This window comes from Orcinus orca, chromosome 6, assembly GCF_937001465.1.
Source record: "Orcinus orca chromosome 6, mOrcOrc1.1, whole genome shotgun sequence".
In the NCBI taxonomy this organism is placed as follows: domain Eukaryota; kingdom Metazoa; phylum Chordata; class Mammalia; order Artiodactyla; family Delphinidae; genus Orcinus; species Orcinus orca.
In genome coordinates, this window is record NC_064564.1 from 66,769,778 (window position 1) to 66,788,236 (window position 18,459).

Below are 18,459 nucleotides of genomic sequence, written 5' to 3' on the forward strand. Positions count from 1 at the left end.
CCACGGTCCTGACCATGTTACTTCCTTCCTTGAAGCTTGCTAGTGGCACACTATTACCCCATCTCTTAGTGTGACATCAAGCTTCTCTGTGATCTGGCACTAACCAGATCACAATAAACCAGAAGTCAGTCTTCTGGAAAGCTCCCTAATTTTGTTGCAGATGAGCCTGCATCGGCAGGCGGACTCTCAGCCACTGAGCCACCAGGGAAGCCCTAATATCCCACCTTTAAGAGGCCAATTTTTCTTTGCAAGCCCAGGTAATCCTCTTTCAATGTCCGGCGAGATTTCATATTAAACATCAAGAAAATGCACATGACAATTTGATTCACATTAATAATATTAATAACAATAATAATTGTTATCAATACTGAAGATGTTATATACATGAAACATTTCATTTAATACAATCATCCTCTGAGCTGGTTATCATTATTTCCATTTTACACATGAAGAAACAGGGTTAAAGAGATTAATTGATAAATTCATTCAACTCTTAGAATTTGATTCTAATTTTGGTTAAATACTCTCAGTATTCTTCATTAAATTAACTCATTTTTACTTAAAAATTATTGTAAAAGAAAGCTTTATATTACTAATAGAAATTCAGAGCTGTTTGACAAATGCAAGGTAAGAATAAAAATAAATATGAAACTATTCGAATTTAAAACTGTCAAAGGTACAACCTAAAACCACCTCATGTATATAAGATATGTGTAGCACACTTTAGGAAACACCGAATCATAAGATAAAATCATCAAGACTATTTTGTAGTATATTCTATCGGAAGTGAAATATTGCATAAGTATTACGTTAGGATACATATTTATTAGCTGAACTAGTAATACACTGAGTAAAGAAATTTCTATTTCACTGATCTAGTGGTCAAATGAGAGAATGAAGTAGCATCCACTTCCTTCTCACTTGTGGCTTTGCCAACCCAGGACTTCCTCAGGTGGGTCATCGAGGCATCTCACACTTCTTTTCTTGGGCTGTGGAGGCCTTTGAGAGTGTTGTGTGGGAAAGAATCAGGAATCAAGCAGAAATATGAAGGAGTAGCTAACAGGGAGGAAACTCCAAAAACAAGGGCCTGGAGTTGGCAGTAATTTACGGCAGGTTCAGGAAGAAAGATGATATTCTGGACTTCATAATCATACCTTTAAAGATTGGGTCCAGTGCTGGGCTCTGTGGCAGTAAAGCTATAGGCAAACCTAGTCCAATCTGCTACGTTTTGTGGAAGTTTTTCTCATGGTAATTACCCTAGGCACCCGCTGAGTGTTCCGATTCCTGGGCCCCACCCCAGATTTTCTGAATCAGAATCTTTGTCAATAAACCAGAAGTCAGTCTTCTGGAAAGCTCCCTAGGAAAAAAAAAAAAGACAACTATCTGTGCACATTATTTGTCTATCATTTTCAGATACAATTCACTTTAAAGATAAGTGATATTAGAAAATACTCTGGTTTCTAAAACATACAACATAGTGTGATTATTTTTAAAAACATTTTTATTGAATTTGAATTATATTCTTTTCTCTCTGCTCCTGAGTTACTAACCAAAACGAATAGACATTAGAGAAATTAGGAAACTTTATACATTTAAACAATCACTGTTTATGAACCAAGTGAACAGCATCCATTAATTACCTACTATGCTATGTGTTGATATTAAGCACTGCACTGGATGGATTTACTAATAGGGGAACCCTTTGCAGAAAGGTGAGGTTATGGGTGACTTGAAAATATGGCACAGTGATGGTTTCCCATAACTTCCATTCTCCTAATTTTTCTCGGTAACAAAACCCTATATTTTTAGCTAAGAACATGGTATTACATTTTCCAGCCTCTTTTGCACCTAGTGCAGCTGTGTGTCTAAATTCAGTCTAGTAGGATGTAAGTAAGTGGAAGTGTTATGTTCAATTTCTAGAACTTTCTTAAAGAAAGGGAGCATTCCCATCTTTCTTTTGAGTATTCCTGCTATTCTGCAGACAAGCTTGATGTCTACTGACATCTTGAATCTCAAGGTAGCCTTGGGATGGAAGCTGTGCGTAGAAGAGGAACAAAATAGAAGGGACCAGGGTGGCTCTCACTTTCTCTCCAATTTGTAAGTCTTACTTTCAGACATAAATTGGAGAGAAAAGCACTTTGAACTTGCTGTTGCCACTATTTGGGGGAGCTTTCTGTCACTTGCAGTTGAATAAAAGCTTAACTAATAGAGATAGCATTTCTTGAACTTGGAGGCAAGATGCTAGGAGCATGAATTTTGTTGCAGATGAGCCTTGATTGTTTCTAGTAAAATCTAGAGCTAAATATGTAGGCCACTATATGCTGGTGGGGGACAATTACTCACAAGTGTTAAGGATGGTGGGCTGGAAGAAACGATATTTGTGTAATACAGGTGCTAAATATCGTTACAACAGCAGACATTACAGTATGTAAATGTATTAAATTAACACATTGTATACCTTAAACTTATACAATGTTATATGTCAAATATGTTCAGTTAAATAAAGAGAATGGTGGGCTGGGCTTCCCCTTTTGTCTTTTTCGAAGGTTGTACTTTGCTTACTTATAGAAGCCATCAAGGAATTTAATCTATTGTCTCTTAAGCCAAGGGGATCTCCGTACAGTTCAGTTAACGAGAGACAGCTTAATTTATAATGCCTAAGAGTAGGGGTTGGGGTGCAGTGCTTTCCCCACCATCAGAAATATCTGATGGCAAGAAGCTGGATGACCGGGATGGGTGATGTGAGCCATGCTGGAAAGCAAGATCTTGCTAGACAAACATGTTCTATTAAGATATACAACATTTTTTTTTTACTGAAAATTCAAGTAGATCTCTAGAAGGAGAGCTACAGGGCTGACTACATAATTTGTGGAGTTCAGTGTAAAACAGAAATGTGGATTTCCTGCTTATTCAAAAAGCAGGAAAAGAGTGTTATTAAAGGTATTACAACTTAAGGCTTTTTCTTTTCTTCTGAAAGTCTTCCAAATTGTCATCGTGGATTTTTTTTGTTATTTAATGTTGTTCTAACTAAAGATAAATTTTAAATTTTAATAATTAGCATGGATTTTACTATTCTTTATATTGTACAGTACCAGTGTTAAATGCAAATATAAGAGCACTGAACTTGTGTGCAGAATCACTGAAATTACATAATTCGTGTTTCATAGCTCATAGTTGCATATGTATAGAACAGGAATCACCGCACAAAACTACTGTTTTTCATTTTCATCTCTGTGCACATTCTTCCAACACTTTCTAAGTTATTGATGAGTAAAGAGGACTGACATCATTTTTAGCATAAGTGGTTAGCTACTTCAGGAAAGTAACGTGAGTAGGAAAGGATCTAATACTGGGTAGTTCATGTTTCTTTAAACATCATTGCTTTCTTTCATGTATTTGAAGCAAGTTCTAGTTCAAATGAAAGCCTGACCTTTTGTGGTTGTCAGAGCCATTACTTACTTAGACACAAATGTAACAAGTTTACCTTGAGCTTGCTTTAAATCTCAGTGAATACCCACTCACTGTGGTTGGGAGGAATTCTGTTTTCACGGGGCATCCTAAACACTAGATGCGAGTGGGGCGGCGAAAAAATGGCGGCATGAATGCGTATTGCCACACTGGACGTCTCCTCTGCATATGCTCCGTTGTCACTTATCAAACACAAAGAAAAAAGTAAGATGGCACAGGTAGCGCGTCCGGGAAGCTAGCCTTATAGGGCAATAAAGAAGACTAGAGATCATAGGAATTCCCTCTGACTTAATCATTCTTTGACACAGCCTACAGGAAAGCTCTTCCGGATTTTAGCTTCATCAGGAAAATGCTCCCCTTTTATGCTCTCTCCTTCCCTATCTTATAAATAACCCACACCTTTCTCTCTTTTTTCAAACCTCCATGTAGAACCCTCTTCAGGGCCTCTTGTGATCCTACCTGTCCTCCTGGGAAATTCTGAGAGAAATGTATTCTACTTTTTGCCAGGATTTTTGGAATCTATATGTTCATTCAAGCTAAAGTGTGGGAGTGTTGGGAGGTGGACAAACCCACCCTATAAACGAGGATGAAGATGACCGTGGATGCTCCAATTTCAGGACAGTTTCCCCATCGTGGAGAGCTGCAAATACTTTTCCTACCACATCACTAAGAAAGGTTAGCACATCAACAAGGCAAGCATCAAGACCGTACTGACTGCAGCCATAACGAGGAAACACGCTTCTATTTAGTGACTTTGGACTCACCCACTTCTGAATAATAGACCCTTCTATTATTTTGTTAAAAAGCATTAAGCGCTTCTTGACCCTGGCTTGCTTTACTAGAAAAAAACCATACTGGCTGAAAATGGCTCTCTTCAGTGAAAAGGCAGAGCCAATGTTTGGTCCTTCCTTCTCGGACTTCCAGGCCTTTTTCCACCTCTGGCCACTTGATTGTGGATGGCAAGCACATTTCCCTTCTGGGCAATCTAATTAGTCAACTCATTAGACTGGGCATCTAATAAGTCAACCAATTCATGCTGCCATCATCCGATAATAGCTTAATGAATTCCACTTCAAGAATTTGCATCTTAATAGGGGACTTTTTTAAGTAAAAAAAGGAGGACCTGGATCGGGAAGAAGAGGAAAGTTGGTTTTAATACCCAGAATTTTGTATGTATCCGAGAGTGCAAAGGCAATGGATTACTCTGCTAGTTCTTAAGTTTGTGTTATTTGGGAAACAGTTAACCTTATGAAAATGGAAAGAAGATTGAACTGAGGGTGGAACAATCCACGATAATAGTGGAGGCTTTGCTAAACTCCTTTGACAAACCCTTCACTAATTCACAATTGTGTTTGCTTGAAACAAAAAAGCTTCCCAACTATTTTGGTTCAGTTGAATAAGAGAAAGCAGCTTGGCTTCAATAAATATCCTAGCATCATACTAATAAATGATGTAGTGGCAGTGAGGTTGGGAAGGCAGAAAATTATAGAATAAACCGTAGACCACTTCCTTCAGATTGTTTTAAATGGTAAAGATAAATTCCACAAGTAGAATTAAAGCGGTTAGATTGAGAGGTTAGAAAAACTCTGACATTGTTTCAGTCTAACCCTTAAATAACATCCTTTAATGAATCTTTGCTACCTACAGGGAAGAATATCTCTCACGGCCTCTGGTTCCTTCACACCTTGCCAGCCTTCCCTTTTCCCACTCCCTGCTTTGCAGTTTTTTTCCCCAATAACATGGATTGCTTATCATTTTCCCCACACAAGGCTGTGTCTTCACTTCATGCCTTTGATCACACTTCTCTTTCTGAATATCTTCATCTTCTCTCCAACCTGCCTTTGCCTGGCTAATGCTTACTCATCCTTCAATATTCAGCTCAAATATCATCATCTCCAAGAAAACTTTCCCTTGATCCATCTCCAGACTTAAGGCGACTTAAGTATCCCTTCTAAGTAAAATTCCTTTGTGCTAGATGTCAGTTGTGTTACTTTATTATGAACTCCTTGAAAGCCCATACCAAGTTTTTTTTTTTTTTTTTTTTTTTAATTCCCAGCACCATGATAGGCAGTCAATAAATATGCCTTGATTTAATGAATGAATGATTCACGGAGTCTAATGACCTGAGGAGAAAACTGTGATTTGGAGGGGAAAATGGCTTTTCTCACAACTACCTTGACACCTGTATCCAGCTCTCCTGACTTCAGATCATTAAACTATTCTCCACAAACAACTAGAAGTTCCTAGAAACAGGAAAATAGTTGTTAATTAGGTTTAAAAAGAAAAAGCCAAAGAAAAGGCACCGAGCTGGAAATCATTAAGGCATATAGGTGTGTTTTCACTTTAAGAAAATTAAGAAGCGGCTTGCTGAATTTAGATGCCACTCCACCTCTTCAAGGATAAAATGCTGAATTTATCACACTTGGTGCTCAGATTTATGCTTGGTAAGTTTATTTCTAAGATTAAAGATATAAACAAGCTCATTAAAGAGTGTCAAAAACTTGTCAACATCAAATAGCTGTTACATAACAACATTTTGAAATCTAGGTTATTATGTACAGATTGCATCTCCATTTTTAAAAATCCCATGTTCTGAAAATTAAGGGCAAATTACCACTTAGGTTTCTCCAGACTCCAAATATTTTGAAAGTGTTGAGAGCTATTTGGGAATTCTGAAACCTGGCTACAGATAGGATATATAGTAATATTGTTACTCCCATTCAAAATTATTATTGATTATTATATGTATTAATATACATATAATATATTATATGTAATATAATATATTAATATATATATTAATATATTATAATATATTAAATGATTATTATCATTTCAGCAAAGGGGAAAACTAGATGGGAAAAAGTTTGGATTCTTTTCCTTCATAATTGCTTAAAAGCCAAGTTTTGTATGAAAAACATTTTCTGAAAATAAAATAATTCCCTGCTTCATCCAGCCTCCAAATATTTTAAGTTACTCCTGTTGATTACCCACCCAACACTGATTCCCCTCCTACCAAGAACACCCCAATTTTCACTCATTTATCCACAGCTCCCTTACCCAAAGCTATGTGTTTCAGGAGTAATTCCACTTCCTTCTTAATGATTGGCTCAGAATGAGGGCTAAAGAGGTTGTGTATAGGTAAAGCTGGGACTACCATTTGATGAAGGCAATAAACAGATGAGGGCAGAGGCAAAAGAACCATCCCTGGGACAGAAAGCTAGCCCTGCCGGATTGATATAGTCCTGAAGTCTGCCATACTTCTGGACTTCCAGTTATGTACGTCAATACATTTCATTATTGTTTAAATAACTTGAGTTTCTGTAACTTGCAGTGGAAAGAATCCTGATTAATATACAGCAAAATTAGCAATTTCATTTAGATTAGTAAAATATCTAATGTAAAACTCTAAGAAAATGTTTTACTTTGAAGTAATTCAGCTTCTCTGTATTTTTCTGTTCTTGAGCTAATTATTTGGCATTTGGAGGAGCATCCATTATTTTAAAACTTAATATTCTCTGTCAGTGTACCTCTCACACAGAAAACCATCTATTTCTGCATTTTAATGGATACTCTGAAAAATTCTGAGGTTTTTCTTCCCTCTTTCATCTTGAGTATCATGATTCCACTAACTGATTGTGAGTATATTAACCCCACACAGAGCAAATTGTGTGGCCCTTAGGAGTTCCTCAGAGCGTTCAGTCATCCAGGAGACTCATTAACTTTTGTGTATTTTCATAGAATGTCAGTGCACGTGCAAGACTCCTAAATTTTACCCTGAAGTCTTGGGGTTACTATATGCAAGTGGGTGCTTTCCTGGTTCTGTTTGTCCTAAACATTCAAAGGATCCAGTGTTGGTGAGTTAATGAAAGAATTCACAGTATAAGAAAAATAGAAATACAGTGTTATAATTATTGTCAGGTGAAGACAAATGGCAATATTCCATTCTTTTTTATGGTTTGAGTAGTATTCCATTTTATATTATACCATATTTTCTTTATTCATTCATCTGTTGGTGGACACCAAGGTTGCTTCCACATCTTGCTATTGTAAATAAGTTGCTCTGAAGGTTGGGGTGCATGTATCTTTTCAAATTAGTGTTTTCATTTTCTTCAGATATGTACACAGGAGTAGAATTCCTGGATCATATGGTAGTTCTATTTTTAAGTTTTTGAGGAACCTCCATACTGAGTTCCATGGTGGCTGTACCAACTCACATTCCTACCAACAGTGTACTAGGGTTCCTTTTTCTTCACATCCTTGCCAACATTTTCATTTGTTGTTTTTTGATGATAGCCATTCTGGCAGCTGTGAGGTGACAGCTCATTGTGGCTTAGATTTTCATTTGTCTGATGATTAGTGATGTTGAGCAAATTATCATGTACCTGTTGGCCATCTGTATGTCTTCTTTGGGAAAATGCCTATTTAGGTCTTCTGCCCATGTTTTAACTGGATTGTTTGTTTTTTTGATATTGAGTTGTATGAGTTCTTTATATATTTTGGATATTAACCCCTCATCAGACATATCATTTGTAAATATCTTCTCCCATTCAGTAGGTTGCCATCTCATTTTGTTGATGGTTTCCTTTGCTGTGCAAAAGCATTTAAGTTTGATTAGGTCCCATTTGTTTATTTTTGCTTTTGTTTCCCTTGCCTGAGGAGACACATCCAAGAAGATACTGCTAAGAACTATGTCAAAGTGTGTACTCCCTATGTTTTCTTCTAGTTTTATGGTTTCAGATCTTACATTTAAATTTTCAATCCATTTTGAGTTTATTTTTATGTATGTTATGAGGAAATGTTCTAATTTCATTCTTTTAAATGTAGCTGTCCCGTTTTCTCAACACCAATAATTGAAGAGGCTGTCTTTTCCTCATTGTATATTCTTGCCTCCTGTGTCATAGATTAGTTGACCATATGTGCATGGATTTATTTCTGGGCTCTCTGTTCTGTTCCGTTGATCTATGTGTCTGTTTTTGTGCCAGTGCCATACTGTTTTGATTATTGTAGGTTTGTAGTATAGTCTGAAGTCACTGAGTGTGATCCCTCCAGCTTTGTTCTTTTTTCTCAAGATTGCTTTGACTATTTTGTGGTTCCACACAAATCTTAGGATTATTTGTTACAGTTCTGTGAAAAATGTCATGGGTATTTTGATAGGGATTGCATTAAATCTGTAGATTGCTTTAAGTAGTATTGGCATTTAAAAATATTAACTCACCAATCCATGAACACAGGATATCTTTTCATTTATTTATATTGTGTTCAATTTTCTTAAGCAATTTTTACAGCTTTCACAGAATAGGTCTTGTACCTCATTGGTTACATTTATTCCTACCTTGTACCCATATGATTACATCTGAGGCATATTGCCAAATAATGGGTATCATATTTCAAAAAGGATAATAGCTAATAAGAGTTAACCCAGGGGAGGGTAAGTATGGCAGGAGTCTAGAAATCATCTCACATGGATTGAGCAAATCATTTAGCCAGGTTGATCAATTTTTTAAATGATGTTTTGTTATTATAGAGAGAATACATAATTGATTCACTGTAGAAAAATAGAGAATACAAAGACAAAGAAAAGAATCTCACACCCCACCATCCAGTGATTGACACTATTAACATCTTAGTATGTATCTTTGAAATATATATGTATCTCTTATGTCTTTTAAAATCTAGAGCAGTCCCTTTTTTTATGACCATTGAAGACTGAAGGCCAATCGACCTTCAGAATGTTCCACCTTTTTGGATTTATCTGGTTACATCCTCTTTTACTCTAACCCCTGTGTGAGTGATTTTAAAGGCTTGGTGGATTCAAGTAAAACACTATGGATAGAATATCATAGGTGATATTGTATAATTCATGCTTGTTGTGTCACATCAGAAGACATGGAACTTCTAGTTCATCTACAATTAATTTGCTAAAATTGAGCTGCACTGGAGTGATGGCAGTCTGAACTCTCTATTGTATAATTTGATTTAACTTCTTGTGAGTAGAACATATTCTGTGTGATATTAGTTTGGCACCAAATTAATGTCCAGGTTCCCATCAACCATTTACCTAATGATTTTAACCTTGATAAACCTTGTCTGAATTGATAAATTAGCTAAAGTTTGTAAAATGAAGTTTTACTAATTCTGTTATTCCTCCTACATTTACTAACTGGCATTTATAGTAGAGTGCTCCCTTATCAACTGGTCTGGGCCTCAATTACCAGTTGATGAAATTGCCGGGATGATGTTTATGGAATCCTAGAAGTATTCCAAGGAACATATAAAGTTATTGGAAACGTTTATAATGCCTGAAAAAAAAAAGAGTATATAACTGTCTTTATATATTCAAATCTGGCCCTCTGGAAAAGGAATTAGATCTATTATGCATTGTTCCAGAGGGAAGTTTAGAAAAGGCAAATATTAACACAGAGAATAACTTTTTGTAGGTTTTCCTCACAAAGAAGTAAGGAAATATGTGTCTCTGAAAATATTCAGAGGCTGAACCTATCATGGTTGTTAGTTCTCAAGTGCATCTCCTCAGTTGAAATATTAGAACTATAAGATTCTCAGCAGAATAGAAAATCCCATAGAAATAGTGCCTAATTTTGTACCAACATTCTAGTAAACCAATAAAATTCTAATAAAGCTCAGTAATAAGACTAAATCTCGAGTTACAAACTGAGTGTCCTATTTTTGCATTCTTCATACTGGCAGTGATAGATATGGCTGCTGGGAGAAATGGATGAGATGGGGAAGTGAATATGGGTATGACCCTCCGTGAGGGAAATGAAGGTTTCAGGACCACTCAGTGAATTGTGGACCTTAGCTTCTTCCCTCCACTCAGGAACAGTTTACATCCCCCAGTTAGGTGGATTGAATCCTGGAATAGCACATTTAACAAAATATTAGAAGAATTCTAATAAAGACTGGATATTACTGCCTTATCTCTTACTGTTCTTCATTGCTTCCCATTTCCTTCCTTTCTAACCCTGTACCTATCCCAATTCCTTTAGGTTGCAGAAAATAAATCAGTCCTAAACTAGAAACTGAAACAATCTCAGATGTGGTAGGAAGGTAAACTACATGTTATACGCAGTATATTATAGCAAATAGAATGTCCTGAAGATCATACAGTCATACTCTGCACCCACAGCCATTAACTTTATTGGTAACAACGCACAGCTCTAGACCAGAACACGTGTTCTAAGTTCAAATATTGATAATATTCATAATAATGACAGCTGGACCTAGTCCAAGGTGACTTTCACTTTGTAAATTACCAAACCAGCAAAATTATATGAAATAAAGTGCAAAATTATCTGCGGTAAAGAATGCAAATGAGGGCTTCCCTGGTGGCGCAGTGGTTGAGAGTCTGCCTGCCAATGCAGGGGACACGGGTTCGTGCCCCGGTCCGGGAAGATCCCGCATGCCGCAGAGCGGCTGGGCCTGTGAGCCATGGCCGCTGAGCCTGCGCGTCCAGAACCTGTGCTCCGCAACGGGAGAGGCCACATCAGTGAGAGGCCCACGTACCACAAAAAAAAAAAAAAAAAAATGCAAATGAGTAGTCATGCCTTTCTAGTATAGTACCTCCTGCTATTTTTCATGAGGGTGTACATGAAGTTTGGTGATTAGTATGGCCCAAAATAAATATAAAATCTGCCAAGCTGGTGGCCACAGAGCCACTGGTTGTGGTCTTTTGTGCTACTCAGGCTGGGTAGAAAGCACATTGTTTTCATATAAGAAATCTGCTGTGCCAGAATGTATACTTCCATGTTGCTGTTCTTACTACGTCATTGAGCCTACTTAAGCGTTCAGTACAATGTGTCTGGCATGGCCTACCACATTTGCCAAAGAGAGGAAAGAGAGCTCTAGTTAGAAGAAAACATAACTCAGTGGACCAAGAAAAAGACTATCTCTGATTACTTGTGAGTTGATTAAAACTTAAGATGCATGGGTACATGATATATATCCTTTTTCTTTTGTACTTTCTGCTCTCTTTTCTCCATAGGCTAAACAGAGCTAGACAAGACCTGTCTCCCTGGTTATCCTTTCCCCTCTGGTGCTCTTCTAGACAGTTATGTAATTAGTGAACCAATGACCCTCTCGTTTCCTTTAGATATGCATTAGGGTAGCTGTGGATTGTCATTTGATTCCCATTTTCCTACTGATCTTTATTGTTAGAGATGCATGATGAATGATTTGGGGATGACTAGCAAGAAATAATTTAAGCATTCTAGAATCATAGCAATAATGCCATAAAACTAGCATATGTATGTTTGATTCTCATGTGTTTTTGATTCTCTCTCATTGTCCAATATTTCCATTTGCAATACTTGTATGCCCTTTTAGCATATACTTCCTTAATTTGTTTGTGTTACTCCATAATGAATCTGTGTTTATTTGTGTAATATATTGATACCCAACCTTTTCCACCAAAAGCCATGATTCTTCCTACCAGAAAGTTGGGCCAAACTTCATGGGTAAAGGCCACAGTCCTCCACAAGAATACTCTCCCTTTAGACACCAGCCATGAGTTTGGGAGTCCTCAAGCCAACCTCACTTACAGCCAGCAGGCGACAAAGTCAGGGCTTCCCACTATCCCCTTAGTTTTGATAATTCTCTAGAACAACTCACAGAACTCAGGAAAGCACCATATTTATGATTACAGTTTTACTAAAGCAAAGGAATACAAATCAAAGTCAGCCAAAGGGACAGAGGCATAGGTCAAGGTCTGAAAAGGTTCCAAACATGAAGCTTCCGTCAGCTTCAGGGACACATCGCCCTCCATTTGTGATAACACACGTAGTACTACCAAACAGGAACGCTCATCTGAGCCTTTGTTGACCAGAGTTTTTATTGGGGATTGATCACTTACTGCCCATGTGACTGACCTTTATGTTCCAGCCACCCCTGGAGGTTCTGGCTAATACCTTTAGTCTTCGGTTCCTCCAGAAATTTGAACTGATATGGCAAGTCTTAAAACCCCTATCATAAATCACATTGCTAGACTGTTCAGTGGCGAAAACCCTCAGGCAAACAGACACTCCTATCAAGTAAGATATTCCAGGGGCCTAGAGATCTCCCAGTAGCTGAGGGCAAAGGCCAGAACTCTCTTTGGGTAAAGTTGATTCTTTACTACACACACATTCCAATCCTATTTTAGAATATGCATTTACAATTTTGGGTCAACATTTAACTAAACAATTCTATCCCTTAATCCTGATAGGATTTTTTTCATTACCCAATACTATATTAGTGATTCTAAAGTTTAATCAGTGCATGAATTGAAGTATATCTTCCATTTTTACATGACAAAAATATTCATTTATATGATTAAGAAATAAATAAAGGAGAATTCTAGGCTGATTGTGTTGGCAGTGAACTTCCCTAAATCATAAAACATATGAGCAAATAGGATAACCAAAGCAAAAACCCGAGCACAACATCTGTGACAAAACTAAGTGATAAAGTATTCCCATGAACCTAAAATATGAACAAGTGGTGGCAGATAACTCACAGCTATAAGATCCATCAGCATCTATGAAAGAGAAAACTAGGGAAGGCATCAGGCTGTCCCTGAGAATAGGAGACCCTCAAACTCACAAACAGGTACTCACTAGAAGGGGACATTTTGAGAACAGAATCTGAAACAATTCAATGCACTGGAGTGGGTAAAGGAGTCAATGTAAGCTCTGAAATGTTAGACTCGTATGGCCCCAAGACCTCTTAAAACCAAAAGACCTAAGCCCTTTATTAGGACAAACTCACACTTAGGAGAAACTTCTTGGAATAGAAATCAAATTGAGCAAGACAGGAACAGTGGGGAAGGGGAAAGAGAAGTTCCAGATAAAGGTGGAAGGAGGAAGAGAGGCAACAGACTTTAATAAGTAAAAGGTTACATATTTTATTAATTCCAGAAAAAAATTGAAAAGAGCATCCTAAAGACACACCACTAGAAAAATTATCCTGATCTACCTCTACATTCTGAAAGTCAAAGAAACAATTTTCACTTAAAAAACAAGCAATAGAAAGGGATCACAGTTGAATCCAATACAATTTTAAGAAAATAAGGAGAAGAATAACAGCTTCTGAGATGGCTGAAATATGAAGTGCAGAGAAGAGGAGAGAGCTGCAAAGAGAAGGAACTTGGGCTTCCCTGGTAGCGCAGTGGTTAAGAATCCGCCTGCCAATGCAGGAGACAGGGATTCGAGTCCTGGTTGGGGAAGATCCCACATGCTGCGGAGCAACTAAGCCCGTGCACCACAACTACTGAGCCTGTGCTCTAGAGCCCGCGAGCCACAACTACTGAAGCCCATGCACAACTACTGAAGCCCACGCGCCTAGAGCCTGTGTTTCACAACAAGAGAAGCCACTGCAATGAGAAGCCTGCGTGCTGCAACTAGAGAAAGCCCGTGTGCAGCAACAAAGACCCAGCGCAGCCAAAAATAAACAGATAAAAATAGATAAATTTATTAAAAAAAAAAGAGAGAAGGAACTTCACAAACCTGAATTTGATCCCCTTGAATCTTTGGCCAAAGGGGAAGCTGTGCAAGCATAGGTTAAGACTCTGTAAGGCCAAGAAAAACTGAGTTGAAGGGAGATTCCAGAGCTTGCTCAGGGCTGGGAGATTTGGGGTTCTGCCTCATTAGATTGGGCAGACCTCAGTGAACCCCTAGGCATTCAACTGACACTCAAGAAAGGCCAAATCTAATAAGTAGACCATTCTAGCCCTTGACTAGACCTTCTATACCAAAGCTTATAAACAATCCTCTAAATTACCAAGCTGACCCACAAGTAGATTAATTACCTGCCATAACAAAGTTCAACCCTCTTTATAAAAGAGAGCAAAATTGTCCAGAATCCAATAAAAAATTACCAGACATGTAAAGAAGAAGGAAAATGTGGCCTTCAACCAAGAAGAAAATCAATCAATAATACAGAGACCCAGAAATGACAGATTGTATATTATCCGACTGAGTTGTTAAGACAGATATCTCCAAGGATACAAAGCAAAACATAAGCATAATGAAAGGAACTAATAAGAAATCTTAACAGAGAAATGGAAATTATTTTTTAAATGGAGATTTTGGAACTGAAAAATAAAATATCTGAAATTTAAAAACTCACTGCATGGGTTTAAAAGCAGTTAGATACCAAAGAAGAAAATATCTTGGAACTTGAAGACAGATTAACAGAAATGATCAAATCTGAATAACAGTCAGAAACGCAGTTGGTGGAAAATGAATAGAGCCTCAGAGACTTGTAGATCATTAGCAAATAGTCTAATATGTAAGTGATTAGAGCTCAGATTTAGATTCATACTTTAACAGTCAACTGCTTTCCTTCAAAGATGCCAAAGCAATTCAGTGAGGGAAAGAATAGTCTTTTCAACTAATAGTGTTAAAATAATTGGATATCTGTATGGGAAAAAAATGAACCTGGACTCACACTATACAAAAAGAGATCAAAATGGATAATAAACCTAAATGTAAATTCTAAAACTTTAAAACTCCTAGAAGAAAACAGAAGAAAAAACTTAACCTTCGGATAGCCAAAGATTTTTTTGACAGGACAAAAAAGGTGTTAACTATAAAGTAAAATAAAAATGGATAAGTTGGACTTCATCAAAATAAGGCTCTTCTGTTCAATAAAAAAAACACCATTAAGAAATTAAATAGCAAGACACAACTTCTGACAGAGGACCTGTGTTGAGAAGATGTAAAGAATTCCTCAAACTAAAGAATAAAAAGACAACCCACTTTTTTATGAACAAAACTTTAAAAAAACTTTTTCGTGAGCAAAAAGACTTTAGCAGGCACACTTCTGAATATAGTACATGTAAATGTCCAATAAAGAGATGAAAATGCTTGATATCATTACTCATCAGAGATGCAAATGGAATCACAATGAGGTGCCACTACATATTCACTAGAATAGCTAAAATTAAATAAACCGACTGTCCCAAATGTTGGTAGGGATGTGAAATACTCATATTTTGTTGGTACAAATATAAAATAGTACATCTAAAAAATACTTCTGGCAGTTTCTCATAAAGTTAAATACATAGCTATACTAAAAAACAAGTCCACTTTTTAAAATTTACTTAAGAATAATGAAAACATATGGACACAAAAAGTCCTACCAGAATGTCCATAACAGCCTTTTTCATGATAATCAAATATCTGTCAATACAAGAAGGGATAAACAAATAATGATATGTGTACTCAATGGAATACAACTCAGCAATAAAGAGGAATGAACCACTTTTATATGCAACAATATGGATGAACTTCAAAAAATATGCCGAGTGAAATAAGCCAGACACAAATGAATACATACTTTATGATATGATTTATATGAAGTTCTTGAACATACAAAACTAATTTGTGATGAAAGAATTCAGAATACCAGACTGCATCTAGTGGGGTGTGTGGGAGGGTGAAAGTTGACTGGGGAGTTACAAGAGGGAACATTTGGGGGTGATAGAAATATTCTATATCTTGATAGGTATGTGGGTTACATGTATATATACATTTCTCAAAACTTATGCTTAAAATGTATGCATTTCAGTCTATGAAAATTATAGTGCAGTTAAAAAGGGAAAATTAAATACATAAAAATTAGTGAATCCAATCCAGCAAAATATAAAAGGGATAACCATGACCAAACGGGGTTTTTATTCCACATATGCAAGATTGGTTTACCATTCTAATTTATCAGTGATTTTCTCCATAATAGAAAAAGGAGTAAAAGTATATGAGCATCTAGATCAGGGAGAGACAAACTTTTCTTAAAGAGCCAGATTACTAATATTTTAAGCTTGAAAGACATATGGATCTCTGTTGCAACTACTCAACTCTCTGGAGTGCAAAATAAGTTATAGGTAACACAAATGAATGGGCATAGCTGTGTTTCAGTAAAACTTTATTTATAAAAAGAGGCAACCAGCCCACGGACCATAGTCCTATGACCTCTGATCTAGATAGATATGTTTAGTGATACATGATTTAAATCTTAGCAAACTGGAAATAAAAGAAAATTTCCTAATGTGATTTTTTAAACTACAAAAACCTGTAACTAATATGATATTTATGAAATATTGAAAACTTTTCCTGTGAAGTTGGGTACAAGACAAAGATGCCTGCTACCACCACTTCTATAAAACATTATAGTGGAGATCCTAGCCAGGAAAATTAGAAGGGAAAAAGGAGAATGGAAAGAGGATGGAAAGAACGAAATCTATTGTAATTTGCAGATAACATGATTGTGTACCTAAAGAAGCTAGAGAGTCTAAATGATCAGTAAATTTAACAAGATTGCTGACTCAAGGTCAATATACAAATTTCAGTTGTATTTCTGTACACCATCCACATAAAGAGAGAATACAGAAATTTTAAAAGTATATGATTTACAATAGTATCAAAAACAACAATACCTAGAAATAAATCTAATCAAGAAGTACAAAACATTGACACTAAAAAATGCAAGATATTTTTAAAGTAAATAAGACCTAAGTAAATGGTGACATACAAGATGTTCATGGGTCAGAAGACTCAATCCTGTAAAGTGGTTCATCTCCAAATTAATCTATATACTCAATCCAATAAAAATGCCAGCAGGTTATTATTACTTTTTTTTTCAAACAGTTAAAAAGCTAATTTAAAGTTAATATGGAAATGCTGTAAGCCAGAAGAGCTAAGACAAACTTTAAAAAGGAGAAAGCCTACACTACAGATGCCAATACCTATTATAAAGCTATAGTGACTAAAACTTGGTATTTGAATAAGAACAAACCTACAGAAAAGAGGTGAGTTCAGAAAGATCCATATAGTCAGCTGATTTATGACAAATATGATACTTCAGTGCAATGGAGAAAGGAATTTTTTTCAATAAGTTGTGCTGGATTAGTTTATTTCTGGTTAGATTGCAGTTTTAAATGTGAAACGTTAAACAGTTCAGAATTAAACATAAAAGAGCATTTTTATGACAGTGAGATAGGCAAAGATTTCTTAAACAGCACATAGAAAACACTAGCCAAAATTTTAAAAAGTAATGCTACTATTTTAAAATTTAAAACTTCTGTTCACCAAAAGATACCATTACGGGGTTGAAAAGGCAACCCAAATAGTAGGAGGAGATTTGGCCGAAAAGGGACTCATGTTCAAAACATTTAAAGAATTTCTACAAGTCAATAAGGAAAACTGACAAAGGACTTGACAAGACACTTCACAGAAGAAGATATCCAAATGGCCAACACAAATATGAAAAGATGTTCAACTTCATTAGTCTACAGAGAAATTCAAATTTAAAAAGCAATGAGATACCACTACAGTCCCACCAGAATGGCTAAAATGAAACACAGAAAAAACCAAGTTTTGTCAAAAAATGTGGAATAACTGGTACTCCCACACACTGCTGGTGGGGATATATATTGATATTAAGACAATCAACTTTGGAAAACTTTGCAAGTATATACTATAGCTGAAAATATACATACTCTATGAACCAGCAATTCCACTCCTGGGTATATCCCCAACAAAAATGCAAGCATGTGATCAACAAAACCATGTTTTAGTATGTTTGTAGCCACGCTATTTGAAACAGCTAAAAAGCAGATCTGACTGAAATGTTCATCAACAAACAGTAGGATGACTAAATAAACTGTGGTATATTTACATAATCCAATACTAAACTGTAACGAGAAAGAACAACTTAAAACAGACAACCATAGGAATGAATATAAGAAATGTAATACTGAGCAAAGTCAGAACAAAAAAAGTACATATTGTGTGAATCCATTTACATAACGTACAAAAAAATGGAAATGAATCTATGCTGTTAGAAGAGTGGTTGCTCTTGGAGGGGTATTAGCCAGAAAGAGGCATGAGTGAGGGGCTCTAATGAGAGGCTCTGGGGGCTGCTAATGTTCTGTTTCTTGATCTGTGTACTGGTTCCGTGGGTGTGTTCACTTTGTGGAAATTGAGAGAGCAATACATT